Below are 16107 nucleotides of genomic sequence, written 5' to 3' on the forward strand. Positions count from 1 at the left end.
CATACCACTTTGTCCACAATCTGCAGGGTCTGAAACAAGAATAACATTTTCGGCAAAACATTCATCTTTATAGCTGCTATTCGGCCTAACAAGGAAAGTTTTAGTCTTGTCCAAGTTTCCAAATCCCTTTTGATTTCTAACCAGCATTTCTCATAGTTGTCCTTAAACAAATTCAAGTTTTTAGAAGTCAGGTACACCCCTAGGTATTTTACCTTTTTAACCACATTTAATCCTGTCTCTTTCAAAAACTCATCTGCTTCTGTAGACGTTAGGTTCTTTGCTAAGACCTTAGTCTTTTGCTTGTTCAACTTAAATCCCGCCACCCGACCATAATCAGAAATTAAATCCAAAACTCTTTTTGTGCTAGAAACTGGCTCCTGTAATGTTAATACCAAATCATCTGCAAATGCTTTCAGTTTGTATTGTTTCACTCCAACCTCAATGCCCCGAACTGACCGGTCCCTTCTAATCATATTCAAAAGCACCTCCAGGACCGAGATAAACAATAATGGGGATAGAGGGCACCCTTGTCGTGTCCCTTTTTCAATATTGAATTCCTCCGTCACCACATTGTTTACTATCAATTTAGCTTTTTGATCTGAATATATTGCTTCTATACCATTTTCAAACCCCCGTCCCACTCCCATCCCTTCCAAATTTTTCTTCATGAACATCCAAGAAATATTGTCAAAGGCTTTCTCCGCATCAATAAAAATTAGCACCGCTCTAGTATTAATATTTGTTTGTAAGAGTTCCAAAATGTCAATAATGTTTCTCGTATTGTCAAACAAATGCCTACCCGGGAGAAAGCCTGCCTGATCTTTGTGAATCACCTCGTTCAGTACTTTTTTAAATCTATTTGCCAAAATATCTGCAAAAATTTTGTAATCCACATTTAGGAGTGAGATGGGACGGTAGTTCTTAAGTTGAGTCTTTTCAGTTTCTGTTTTAGGAATCAATGTGATGAAAGCTTCTTTCCACGTTTCTGGTGCCTTCTTACCCTCCATGATCTGGTTACATACCTCCATCAAGGGTTGTATCAAATAGTCCTTCAAAACCTTATAATATTTGGAGGTAAGTCCATCAGGGCCTGGAGATTTGCCTAATTGGAGGTTCTGTATGGCACTCTCGATTTCCTGCTGTGAAACTTTAACATTCAGGGTTGTTCTCATTTCCTGGGAAATTTTTTGTAATCCGTTAGTTTTGATAAATTGATCTATCTCAGATTCTTTCTGCGGCCCTTGTGCATAAAGATCTTTGAAATATCTCTGGAAACATTTCCTAATTTCTTCAGGCTTCTGAACCATTCTTCCTTCAATCTCTAGATTTGTAACTGTATTTAGTTTTTGTCTTTTTTTCAACTGCCATGCTAGCAGTTTCCCACACTTGTTTGCTGACTCGAAAGATCTTTGTCTCATTTGTTTAATTTTCCACTCCACTTCTTGGTTTATCAGTTTCATGTATTGGGCCTGGAAAAATTTCACTTCTCTCAGCACTTCCTTAGACTTGGGCCTGGATCTTAATTTCCTTTCACCCTCACTTATTCTCTCCAGTATCTTCTGCTTCTTTTCATTCCAGAGTCTTTTCTTTACAGTGTTTTGTTGTATTAGAAACCCTCTCATCACCGCTTTACTTGCGTCCCAGATTGTTCTTTTTTCCACCGTAGTGTTTAAGTTTATCTCAAAATAATCTTTTAAAGTTTTTTGGGCCTTCTTCACAATCTCCTGATCTCTGAATAAAGTGTCATTCATTTTCCATCGGAAGGATCCGGTTATGTTTAGTCTCAATTCCATTTTCAAAGCATTATGGTCGGAGCAAGTTTTTGGGCAGATTTCCACTTTTCTAGTTTTAGGTGCCAGTCCTTTAGTTATCCATATTTGGTCGATTCGTGTCCATGACTGATGAGCTTCAGAAAAGAAAGTTCCTTCTTTTCCTAGGGGGTTCTTGACTCTCCATATATCAATCAAATCCATATTGTCTGTCATTTCAAAAAAAGTTTTAGGTAGTCTGCCTTCTTTTGTTATATTTGCACTCTGCGACTTATCCATATTTACAGAGACAACCCCATTCATATCTCCCAACATAATGATGTTGTTATAGTCTAGATAGTCCAGTAAAGTCTCATGCAGCTTCTTAAAGAATTCCGATTTTCCATCATTTGGTGCATAGATTCCTAATATCAAAAATTTTTCTCCATGTGTATAAATTTCAATAGCCAAAATTCTGCCTTGTTCATCTTTAAATAGAAATTTCGGTGACAGGCTCTCCTTTGCATAAATCACTACTCCTCTTTTCTTAACTCTGTCCGAAGAAATAAATTCTTGGCCTAACCTTTTATTAATTAGCACTTTCCGATGAAGCCTTGTCACATGTGTTTCTTGCAGGCAAATAATGTCCAATTGTTCTTTCTTCAATATATGAAATACTTTCCTTCTTTTTTCTGGAGAATTTCCGCCATTTATATTCCAACTAAGAAGTTGCAGAGACATCCTGAATCAATTTATGGGCCTTACAATGGGGTGTCTAGGTCCCCCGTTCCCGGCGGTGGCAGTGATGGTCCAGCTCCAGGCTGTTTGGTTTCTGGTGGTGGGGGTGGCCAAGACGCAACTGCTCCTTTCTGGAGGTCTTCCCCGTTGTCGTGAAGAAACTTCTGCTGGTCCTCTGGTGTTCTGATTCTTATTTTCCTTCCTTTATAGCTGAATGATAGTCCTTGCGGGAACTCCCACCTATAAGGGATTGTGTTGTTTCTCAACAGCTTTGCCAATTCTAAGTATGAGGCTCTAAGATCCAATAACAATTTGGGTATGTCTCTGTAAATTTCAGCCTTTTTACCTTCTATCTCTAGGGATTTTTTGAAATGTAGGCCTAGTATCTTGTCTCTTTCTTCTCTTGATCTCAAAATAACCAAACAGTCTCTGGACTTGTCTTTCTTCACCGATCTGCCCAATCTAAATGCAGTCACAATTTTAAAGTCTTTATCCTCTTCTATTCCCCAAAATTTGGAGAATAAAAGTGTCAAAAATCCCTCCAAATTACCTTCCTCCAATTCTGGGACAGCTCTCAACCTAAGGTTATTCTCCTTGTTTCTCAATTCCACCATCGACAGGTAGGCCTGTTGTTCCCCTACCTGTCTTTGCAGAGGCTTGATTTCACCTTTAATCTCATCAACTTTTTTGCTTGCTTGCTCCGCTTTTTGATAGGCTTCCACAGCTAATTTATGGTTTTCAGCTGTAGCTCCTTGTAGATTCTCAATTGCCTGTGTATTCTGAGAGACCTTTTCAGATAATGCACCAATAGTAGTTGTTGCTTGGTCTATTTTTAGTGATTGATTGTCCACTTTTTGATTTAAAATTGCTAATTGTTCTAAAATTTGTTTCAAAACTGTGTCAGATCCTCCTGTTGCCATGTCCTCTTCAGCAGGCTGTTCAGCCTCCACCTCCTGTGCTGTCAGGACGGTTGGAACAGATGATCTGCGATGATGAGCTAAAGTTGTTTGGACAAGTTGCACAGGCTTCCTTTCTTTTTCTTTCTCTTTTTCTCTTTCTTTAGCTTTGGCTGCTCTTGTTTTCCCTGTGCCACTCATTCCACACCTGCCTCTTGTTCAAGGTCAAATTATCCTTTATTCCATGAGAAAGCAAGTCCAGAGTACAAACAATTAAACCACAGAAATTCCAAACAAAGTATGTTTCCCAGGCCTCTGTAACTCCACAATCCTCTAGGGGGAGTATCTTAAAGTTTCAGGGAAGGAGAGGATTTTTCCGCCATTTAAAGTTTCTATAATCTCTTTTTTAATTTGTAATTCCAAGACAATAAGGAAGGTTCGCAGAGTCCTCTACTTTTTAAACTAAAGCCGCTAGGAGCCAGATTGGTAATTGCAACAGTGTTTTAAAGTCTCAATATATGTAGCAGCTTAAAATCTTGTTACTATAGTCCGCAGTTTGACAGCTCAGTTACGACTGACAGCCCGACGACTTGCGTTCTTGAAACAAAGTCCCAAATACAAGTCCCATAGGCAGAAATAAAGTCTCTCTTGGTCTTTTAAATAAGAAGACTGCAAATTCTGTAAATGCACAATAGTTCCACTTTACAAAGCTCCTATTAAGCGCCTCAGCGCTCCTCTGTGCCTTTGCTTTGATCTTGTAAGCAGTATCGGGAGACGGACTTCCTTTTACTCGTCACCCGTTTTCAAACCCGAAAAAAAGATATTTTAAGTCCAAATTGTAGTTCACTTTACTCACGGGTATGTTACTTGCCAAATTGATGTTCACAGGAAGAAAGGTCGGCGCTCATCAGCAGCAGCTGCGCGGCTTCGCCTCCCGCAGAAAGAGCGATGAACTCACAGCGCCGCTCCCCCTTTCGCGCTCCGGAGCCCCTTACGGGGTCCCTTCCACACTTCTGGGGGAGTTCCAGGCGCCCGCCGAGTCCCACGGCCACGGGCTCCCTCTGCCCGTGGTTTTTCGGAGGTCCGTTCTTAACCTGAAACTGTTCTTAACCTGAAGCACCAGCTAATGGGGCCTCCTGCTGCTGCTGTGCCACCGGAACACGGTTTCTGTTGTCATCCTGAAGCATCCACTTAACCCGAGGTACTATTTCTGGGTTAGCGGGGTCTGTAACCTGAAGCGTATGTAACCTGAAGTGTATGTAACCCGAGGTACCACTGTAATAATAATAATAATAATAATAATAATACATATTTGATTAATCCCTGTACACAGTGTACCTATGTATTTATTTGCTGTAATAAAATAAGTTTTCAGCAGTACCTTTTTTTTTTTAAAGAAACCCTGTGATGTTATTCTGGGATTATAGCAAAACTTTTGCCTTTAATTCAACTGCCCATTTTTGTCTTCCACATCTGGGTGAAGTACTGTAGGGACTATCATCAGGGTTTCATATGCCATCATAATCTTTCTGTATGTGCTGCGTGGTCTTGAGGAGACATCAAACAATGTATTCTAGCTAGTGATCAGGAAGTATCTTTTCTCCTCTTTGAGAGGATAAAAATAACATAGATAAAAGGAGCATCTTCTTTAGAAGGCAGAATTCAAGTAATTTCAGGTGGAAGTCCAAAAAAAAAAAAAAAGTGCATTGTGGAAATGATGAATCACCTCAGGAGCATAATCTATTTATCTGCATGTTTTGTGATTCCTTTGAAGCCTTGTATCTTAGGAAATAATATATATTAGAGTCCTTTGAAATAAGCTCACTTTTCCTTTGTGCTCATTGTACTGATTCTCTCTTCCTAGCAGACACATATTGCCCCCCCCCCTTTATACCTGTAGCTCTACTTTGACTGTGTATAACACGGGATAAACTTCTGTGCGGTAAGGGTGACCTAGTTTTCAGGGCCAAACTAGACAGCATGTTGTGATCCATTGAGTGGATCTCCTAAGGTCTTTAGCACTCTTTTTTCTATGAGTTATGTGAAAGGGGCATCCAGGGATTATGAGGAGCAGGAGCTGCACAGCTCACCCCAAGCATCGGACTTCAGGCACCAGACATCTCAGGGTGGAGGCAGAAGCATCTCTGATTCCAGGGACAGGGTGTCCATCACAGCCCCACTCTCAGCAATCACACAGTGCCCCCCGCCCACCTTCCCAAAAAGCTTAAGTTATACCATCATGGCTGATTTTTTTCTAATAAACAGAGCAAAGAAAGGAAGTGAGGAAGGATAATTTAAGGAAAGCAGAGGGTTCATAGAATCATAGAATCATAGAGTTGGAAGAGACCACAAGGGCCATCGAGTCCAACCCCTGCCAAGTTAACATTATGCCTGAACCATTTCCTGATCAAAATAGACCCTAGTGACTGCTAATAGCCTCACAGTATATATCTATATTGTATTATATTTTACCCCAAGTGATTAATGGTGGTGGGGATTTTGTTTCAGAAAAAGATGCAATGATTGGTCCTCTGACTCTAAGCATCACAGTCCTCATCCAGTCAGATCTTCCACGTGGCTGAACTGTTCATGTGAACAGTTGTACAGACAAAGGCTTGCATGCAGTCAGAGTTCCAGAAAACCCAAAAACTTTTGCCTGTAGTGTATACGTACAAAGGCTCTACTCACCATTTGCACGTTCCTCTGTGCATGAGTAATAGCTTCTGAACAGGGCTGTTGCACTAGCCACTCATCGATCTCCACATAGTATCTAATTTTTGTCCTTAATAAATAGTAAATCTGTATGAGGGGCACTCCTCTTGACCTGCTGATGGATATTTCAGATGTCTGAATGACTATCTCTTAAAAAAACAAAAGTCCCTCCACACTGCTGTCACATGGAAGATGGAACAAGCTTGTTTTCTCCTACTCTGGAGGGTAGAATTCAAACCCGTGGTTTTAAGTTGCAAGAAAGGAGATTCTGACTAAACATTAAAAAAATAAATCTCACAGTAAGAGCTGTTTGACAGTGGAATGGACTCCCTCGAAAGGAATGGAGTCTCTTTCATGGGAGTTTTTAACACAGAGGTTGGATGGCCATCTGTCGGGAATGCTTTAGCTGAGATTCCTGCATTGCAGAGGGTTAGACTAGAGGACCCTTGGGGTCCCTTCCAACTCTACAGTTCTCTAATTCTATGAATCCTGCAGATCAGAGAATCAAACCTTACTTTATGTGATGATATGGTTTGCGAAAACAGTTCCAAACATCTTTCTTTTAGGGAACCAAATACATTAAATGTAGACTTCAACATACTGGCCATATGTGCCTTAATAAACAATAAACAAAACCATGTGAAACTTCTACTACTCCTATTAATTCTTTCAGATATTTAAGTAAGTAATGAAAGAGGGCTGTATTCAAAGCAGTGTTTACTCACAGTCCCAGGAGCACCATGATTTTCAGTTGTGCGACAGGAACTCCCCCTGCGCATCTGCTAAATCCGTCCCAGGGATTTCCCCAATCCTCTGGAGGGCATGGGATGCACACAGGGAGAGGTGTGTATGTGTGTGAGTGTGCGTGAAATGTTGGTTGTGTGAAAACCTTGCCCTTTCATGACATTTCAGCTGGATACTGCCTAGTGTGTTGGTCAGCACAAAGCCTCACTAAGACTTATTACTTCAACATGCTTCTTATTTCTATTTCATAGAGCCATAGAAACAGAGTTGCAAAGTTGGAAGGGTTGGTGATCCCGTTGGTCATCTAGTCCAACCCCCTGCAGTGCAATTAGATCATACATGACAGATGGTCACCCAACCTCTACTTAAAAACCTCCAAGGAAACCTGATCTGGACACTCGGCTTCTGTTGATGCAGCCTAGAATAGCATAAGCTTTTTTTTTTTTTGCTGCTGCATCACACTGTGGGCTCATATTAAGCTTATGGTCTACTAAGACCCCCAGACCCTTTTCACAACTGGCAAGCTGGGGTCTCCCATCTTCTCTTTGTGCAGCTGGTTATAGAATCATAGAATCATAGAATCATAGAATCATAGAATCATAGAATCATAGAATCATAGAATCATAGAGTTGGAAGAGACCACAAGGGCCATCGAGTCCAACCCCCTGCCAAGCAGGAAACACCATCAGAGCACTCCTGACATATGGTTGTCAAGCCTCTGCTTAAAGACCTCCAAAGAAGAAGACTCCACCACACTCCTTGGCAGCATATTCTACTGTCAAACAGCTCTTACTGTCAGGAAGTTCTTCCTAATGTTTAGGTGGAATCTTCTTTCTTGTAGTTTGGAACCATTGCTCCGTGTCCGCTTCTCTGGAGCAGCAGAAAACAACCTTTCTCCCTCCTCTATGTGACATCCTTTTATATATTTGAACATGGCTATCATATCACCCCTTAACCTCCTCTTCTCCAGGCTAAACATGCCCAGCTCCCTTAGCCGTTCCTCATAAGGCATTGTTTCCAGGCCTTTGACCATTTTGGTTGCCCTCCTCTGGACACGTTCCAGTTTGTCAGTGTCCTTCTTGAACTGTGGTGCCCAGAACTGGACACAATACTCCAGGTGAGGTCTGACCAGAACAGAATACAGTGGCACTATTACTTCCCTTGATCTAGATGCTATACTCCTATTGATGCAGCCCAGAATTGCATTGGCTTTTTTAGCTGCTGCGTCACACTGTTGGCTCATGTCAAGTTTGTGGTCAACCAAGACTCCTAGATCCTTTTCACATGTACTGCTCTCAAGCCAGGTGTCACCCATCTTGTATTTGTGCCTCTCATTTTTTTTGCCCAAGTGCAATACTTTACATTTCTCCCTGTTAAAATTCATCTTGTTTGTTTTGGCCCAGTTCTCTAATCTGTCAAGGTCGTTTTGAAGTGTGATCCTGTCCTCTGGGGTGTTAGCCACCCCTCCCAGTTTGGTGTCATCTGCAAATTTGATCAGGATGCCCTTGAGTCCATCATCCAAGTCGTTGATAAAGATGTTGAATAAGACCGGCCCCAAGACAGAACCCTGTGGCACCCCACTAGTCACTCTTCTCCAGGATGAAGAGGAACCATTGATGAGCACCCTTTGGGTTCGGTCAGACAGCCAGTTACAAATCCACTGAGTGGTAGCATAGTCAAGTCCGCATTTTACCAGCTTCTTTACAAGAATATCATGGGGCACCTTGTCAAATGCCTTGCTGAAATCAAGGTAGGCTACATCCACTGCGTTCCCTTCATCTACCAGGCTTGTAATTCTGTCAAAAAACGAGATCAGGTTAGTCTGACATGACTTATTTTTCAGAAATCCATGCTGACTATTGGTGATCACAGTATTCCTTTCTAGGTGCTCACAGACTGTTTGCTTAATGATCTGCTCCAGAATCTTCCCTGGTATTGATGTCAGACTGACTGGGCGGTAATTATTTGGGTCCTCTCTTTTCCCCTTTTTGAAAATAGGGACAACATTTGCCCTCCTCCAGTCTGCCGGGACTTCGCCTGTTCTCCAGGAATTCTCGAAGATGACTGCCAGTGGTTCTGAGATCACATCTGCCAGTTCTTTTAATACTCTTGGATGCAGTTCATCTGGCCCTGGAGACTTGAATACATCTAAACTAGCCAAGTATTCTTGTACTATCTCCTTAGTTATTCTGGGCTGTGTTTCCTCTGCTGAATCATTTGCTCCAAATTCTTCAGGTCGGGCATTGTTTTCTTTATTGGAGAAGACTGAGGCAAAGAAGGCATTGAGGAGTTCAGCCCTTTCAGTATCCCCTGTTTGCATTTCAGCATCTTCTCCTCTGAGTGACCCCACTGTTTCTTTGTTCTTCCTTTTGCTACGAACATACCCATAAAAGCCTTTTTTGTTGCTTTTAACCTCTCTAGCAAGCCTGAGTTCATTCTGTGCTTTAGCTTTTCTGACTTTGTGTCTACACGTGCTGGCTATTTGTTTGAATTCCTCTGTGGTGGTTCCCCCCTTTTCCATTTTTTTGTACACATCCTTTTTTAATCTTAACTCAGTTAAAAGTTCTTTAGATAGCCACCCTGGCTTCTTTAGGCACCTTCCATGTTTCCATCTCATTGGTATTGCCTGAAGTTGTGCTTTTACTATCTCCCTCTTAACAAACTCCCAGCCATCATGAACTCCCTTTCCTTTTAGTATTACTGTCCACGGGATCTCACCCAGCACTTCCCTAAGTTTTATGAAGTCGGCTTTCTTAAAGTCAAGAAATTGAGTCCTAGTATGCTTGGCTGCTCCTTTCCGCTGTATAGTAAACTTCAGAAGAGCATGATCACTCGTGCTTAATGATCCTTCCACTTCTACCCCACTAACCAGGTCATCAACATTGGTTAGGACCAGATCTAAAATGGCTGTTCCTCTTGTTGCTTCTCCCACTTTCTGGACAACGAAGTTGTCTGCAAGGCCAGTGAGGAATCTGTTTGACCTTATGCTCTTGGCTGAGTTTGACATCCAGCAAATATCCGGGTAACTGAAGTCCCCCATTACTACTATCTCCCTTCCTTTTGCATGCTTGGCCATCTGTTCCAGGAAGGCATCATCTATGTCCTCCGTTTGGCTTGGGGATCTATAGTAAACTCCCACAATGAGGTCCCTGTTATTCATCTCTCCCTTAATTTTGACCCAAATGCTCTCACTTTGGCTTTGAGGTTCTAATTCTTGGATCTCTTCACAGGTATACACATCCCTGACATATAACACCACTCCTCCTCCTTTCTTGTCTGGTCTGTTTCTCTTAAATAGATTGTATCCCTCCATTATTACATTCCAGTCGTGGGACTTATCCCACCAGGTTTCAGTGATGCCTATTATGTCATATTTAGTTTGCTGTACCAAGAGCTCAAGCTCATCTTGTTTATTACCCATGCTTTGCGCATTAGTGTACAGACATTGAAGTCCATTAATCATTCCCCCGTGTCTCTTATTTAAGGATTTTTTCCTCCCACCACTAGGTCTGCGTGCTGTTTGCTCCATTTGGTCTATGACATTTGGATGATCATCTTCATCAATTGATAGACTCCTACCTTCAGGAGCACTGCCTCCCTCCCCCACATTAGTCAGTTTAAAGCCCTCCAGATGAGGTTTCTGAGATTTTTGGCAAAAACATTCCTCCCAACCGTTGTGAGGTGCAGCCCATCGCTTGCCAGAAGTCCATCTTCAAGAAACTGCAGTCCGTGATCTAAGAATCCAAACCGTCCTGTTTACACCATTTGCGAAGCCAGCCGTTCACTTCCACTATTTTTCCCTCTCTCCCTGGGCCATGTCGTTCAACTGGGAGGACAGATGAGATGACAATTTGTGCATTTAATTGCTTCAATTTCCTGCCCAGAGCCTCATAGTCTCTTTTGATCTTCTGGAGGCTATTGCTTGCAGTGTCATTGGTTCCCACATGAACCAAGAGGAAGGGGTATTTGTCAGTGGGTTTTATGATCCTTGCAGTCGTTCAGTTACATCTTGGATCTTAGCCCCGGGGAGACAGCACACTTCCCGAGACATCTTGTCAGGCCCACAGATCACTGCTTCTGTTCCCCTCAGTAGGGAATCCCCCATCACCACTACACGCCTCCTCTTAGGTTTGGTCGGGGTTCTTCCGCGAGCTGTCTGTTCCAAGGTTGCCTGCACATTCCCTGAGGACTGACTTTGCTGCTCATCTTATTCTTATTCGTCATTATTCTTGCCTAAGTGTAGAACCTGACATTTGTTCCTGTGGAAATTCATTTTGCTGGTTTGGGCCCAGTTCTCCAATCTTATAATCACTGGTCTTGTGTTTGTTTTCTGCAAGGACAAACACATATGTTAGACTTGTAGCATGAACATTTATTCATTTCCTTTGACCACATGTACCCCATGTATTTGGAAACATCTTTGAGCAGCCTATTTATTTATTTATTTGAAACATTGGTATCCTACCTTTGTATCTTGCTGCACATTCTCGTCTTAATGAGAAATTTTGCTCCTGTTAATTTAGTAGTAGTTAGATAGATCACTATAGTTCTGTAGAGGCATGAGGTTACTCAAACAATACCAGAGGCAATTGTTGCACCCTAGAAAAACTTTCAGAAGTTGAGCCTATCCATTGCATGTCATGGAATAAATCTGAAGATCTTATGATGTTCTGAAAGGTGTTACCTGTCCACGCTCTTATATGTGTGTCCCTGGGGGGCAACACTTGTATATCCGACATTACTAATTCTTATTGAATAGCTTGTTTCTGCTAACTTATTTATGTGATTTACCATCTACTTCTGAAAACCTTCCTCTCTGGGATTTCCTTGAACTGAAATTTCAGAGGAACATATTTACTGGGCTGATTAAAGACCTATCCTCGCAACCTTCTGAGAGCTGATGGAGCCGGTTGGCATCCCTGTGGCAAATTTCACACCTCCCAGGCAGATCATCTAGGAGAATTTACTGCATGAGTTGGGACCATCGATGTGGATTGAAGGTATGGAGACTCACTGTTTGAAGTCCCTAGCATAGGAAATAAATTTCACCAAACAATTCATCCAGTGAGTGGCAGTAAGAACTACAGTATGGGGATGCTAATTGCCATAGTGAATCTAATGCCTCACTCAGCACTTCAGATGTTTTGTTGGTATCCACCTGTCTCGAAAGACAAAGAGGTGCACCTGCAGGGGCAAAGTCCAACTGCTGGAGAATCACAGCAACTGCTCTGGCTGCAGAGACCGATAACACAGGTCTCTGCTGCCTCCCATACTGTTTTTGCTGTGTTAGCAGCACCAAAATGACCTCCCCAGGGTGCAAGCCTGGGCAGTGCATATGGAGGGCCTGGGCTGCCCAGATGACAAGACCTCTTGGCCTCACTGAGGTGGCCCAAAGGAAAGCAGAGCAAGACGTTTGGCACCAGTTTGGCTGCAGGAGTTGCCAGAAGGAGGCATAAAAGGTACCATCCAACTATCTCAGCGACTCTGCTCTGAATTTGTGGAGGGTTTACTCCTCAGCCTTTTCTTCTCCTGAAGTGACAAGCTGGTTATATGAAAATTGGTAGGATTAGACCATGCTAAACTTCTGGGCACTCAGTACAGCATCAACATAGACTTGAGGGTTGGGGACTGGTTTGCCGTGACCTACAGAAATTCTGTCTTCCTCTCTAGGACTCCTGGGTGACCATCTTGAATGTGTTTGGGCTCTCAGGGCAAACTGTGCCTGCCAGAGCTGGCAGAGCTGGTCTCAGATTTGGTGTTGATATTTCACTAATGATGTGCCTAAATTTATCCCATTTTTTCCCCTTCCATTCTCCATCAACTAATGAGGAAAGAAATTAAGTACAAATATTAGTCAAAGGGGGAGAAAACTTTGGTGAAATTCTCATGTATGGGGGGGCTACAGGGTTTTTTCTTTCTACCTATCAGGCCATGCTCACCTTCTTTATGAGGAGATTGAGAGTTTCATGAGTGTCCTTGGTTTCGTTCTTCAAATATGTAGCCTTCCTAGATGCCTGTGCTTCAGGGAAAGCCAGGATAATAATAATAATTTATTTGTATCCTGCCATCCCCAGCTGAGGCCAGGCTCAGAGCAGCTAACATCATAAATTGCTACCATCATAAGACCTAATAACTGTGGGATGTAATCCACTAGAGCAGTCAAATACAACATTCCTTGTTTTGCTAGAGTGGACATGCAAGGGGATGTTTGGGCCAGCCAGCTGAAACTTCCTGTTCCTTCTGGGCTGGAGCATCCTTCCTTGCATGTGACTAGTGGGTGGGCATGACCTTCCCAGACCTGGTAAAAGGACAAGGAATGCTGCCACTCTCTCTCTTTTCCATCTTCCTTTCATCCTGCGAACTTCCTGATTCACCTGGACTGGAGGTTGTCTCCCATATGGGGTAAACCTGTTTGTACATGTTTGTAAGTTTAAGCCTAAAGCCTGCCTTCAGGGATCATACTGTGCTCTGCCTGATCATGAGTAAACTTTCTTTTTATTGCTTATGTGGTGTCTTTATTCTTTTAGGAGGGATTCAAGGAGTCTCACCAGGAAAATATTAGAACATATCTCAATCAGGACAAGCCGGATTGAATTGCTTATTCTTTTAAGAAACTCACATGAGTTTGCAACCAGAGTTCTGCTGTGTAAGAAGGGGAATGCACTCTGCTAAGTGAAGAAACTTGCTAGCACAAATTAGGAAGGATAGTAATAAACAATATGTCCTCTCCTGCCACCCTGAACATTCCCACAATAACAACCATTTCCATGGGCCTTTTCCAGAACAAAAAACGTGGTCAGCCAGGGAGGTTGCAGAGTGCTGGAAATAAAAACACAAGCCCCATCCCCAGACACCTTTCAGCTGTGAGGGAATCTCAAAACCTCACACAAAAATGCTGAAATGCCCTGAGAAAATCAACCACCCCAAGCCAGATCTTGTGTGCGCCTCCTCCTGCCATTGCTAGCTACTGATATCAACAGCTATTTAAATTAGAGTCACAGATTGACTTGCCTGGAGGTAAGCACTGCAAAAATTGGAGAAGTGGTGAATTTCAAAGAATGTTTTGGTTCATGTGCTGTTACAGGGACAGCTGCTTTATGTAACTTCACCTTCAGATATGACCTTAATCAAGTTCTCACCCCCCATAACTGCCCCTGGACCGTTCATAAAATCTAGGCAGAGTTTACCCTTTGACATTTAGGAGCAGCCCTCCTGAAATTACAAATTCCCATGGTTTAATAGACTTCGGCTGTTCTGCAATAAATCAGCTCAGAAGTAGGCTGACTAGGATGGGGCCTCCTCTGCTCTTCCAGTCATCTTCAGTGGCTCTGTGTTTGGCTGCAGGCAATGAACTGCGGAGAGCATACACACCTCTCATCCTACCTGCAGTGCTGTCTTTACTAAGCCTCAAAGCAAACAGTTATCTGGCTCTTATTGTGTGCCCAGTCGCAGAGACTCCCGTCCTGGTGCACCTGAATCTAGTAGCGAAGGTGAAATGAATAGACACAACAACTGTCTGCGATTTAAAAGGCCACAACTTTATTGATTTCAGAAGTAGGTAAACTTTGGCATAGACATTGGGAATGTATCCCTCTCAGCCCCTTGCTGGGGGTCTGAGGCATGACAGGGTCTATTTGGGAAGGTGGGTTTACACAGATGGCCCGCCCAAATGCTGACAGAAGCTCTATGGTCTGCTAGCCCTACGCAACTTGCTCTTTAGACAGAGACTTTCCTCCAGACCTGTTGTTTCCACCACAAGAGAAAAAGGGGTGAGAGGTGAGTCACCACTTCACTCGCACTCTGAAAGGATTCCACTCAAGGCCTAAATCATCAGAGTTGTGACAGTTGCTACGGGGAGGCAAAACCTTCAGAGCAGGGGAAATTCCTTTCCGGCCCTGAATACGGCAACCGTCAAAAGACCACAGCAAAGCCCTCTAAGCTGAAAAGGAAAGGGCTAGAGCAATGGAAAATTGGCAAAGAAGGGGGGCAGTGAGGGTGATGCTCCCGGCTGACTGAGCTGCAGTGTGCAGCCTGCTTCAGCCAGGTCCGCTCCCCAGGCTATGCCCCCCAATTCTCTGCAGATTGGCTCAACTGAATAGTTGTGTTGGGTGGTAATCTGAGAGCCTCCACAATGGCCAAGGGGATGTGGCAAGAGACCAAACATCGCCCAGCACAGGAAGGCGATCAGGGAGGTGCCAGGCTGGGCCATGGCCACCGCTCACCACTCATATGTTAAAGTGGCCAATCTTGACTAGCTGGAAAAAGAAAACTTGCGGCAATGTCATTCAGGGGGCTGGGGTCATGTGCCGTGTGCATGCTGTGTATACACACCACGGGGCATTCTGACATCACTTGCACATGCCACGTGGCATGCTGATGGCATGTGCACACAGCTGCCACCAAATTTTGAGGGGACCCAGCGTTGCTGAGATGCAGCGACATATGTAATTTTAGTAACTGTCTGCCTATTCCATAGTTTCAGGTACGCATTTTAAATATCTAGCTGGGTTCTAACCAGAAGAGGTGCTCTTATTTGCCCCATTTTCAATAGACTCTATAGACTCCTGCCCAGAAGTGGGTCCCTTGGTTTAGCTAAGCAAGTATAACAAGTATAACATTTGACATTTACAGATATAAAAGTCCTCTCCACATACTTCCTTCCACCCATGTTAGAGATGTGACTATGTCTATTCTTGCTTTAAATAAGAACTTTTACATGCAGTTTATGAACTGTGTTTCCTCCAAAGTAATTATTCTGAAACTTGCAGAAGTTTCTGTCACTTTGAGCCTCTGGAAATGAAATCTTCTCCACCCAGAAGGGAGGGAATTTTCCTTTGCAAGAGGCATTTGATTTATATGAGAAGTACATGGGCAGGGATTAATTCAGTTTTCATCAAAAATTCATCAACTCTACATAATCTTTTTCCTTACGATACAGATCAGTCCATTTCATTAGCATTTTTTTAAAAATTAAATGGTGGTTGCTTTCTATTTATGCTGCTCAAAGTCAAGACAGGCAAAATTTATACATCTCCACAGTAAGTGCTGAAAATTGCTCCCAGTCTGAATCAAGCAGGAGTCCTTGTTTCCATGCATACGCTATCTGAGTAACTGCATGTGATGAGATGCTCAAGGCAACTTGCCACATGATGATTTAATGACAAGAGAGTGTTCCTCCCATTGACTCTGACATGGCAAAAGATATAGGATCTGACCAACTGACAAAAATAAGGGTGTATACACCATGGTTTTCATGAGAGCATATAAAA

The sequence above is a fragment of the Podarcis erhardii genome (assembly GCF_964252035.2).
Source record: "Podarcis erhardii genome assembly, chromosome: 4".
Lineage (NCBI taxonomy): Eukaryota > Metazoa > Chordata > Lepidosauria > Squamata > Lacertidae > Podarcis > Podarcis erhardii.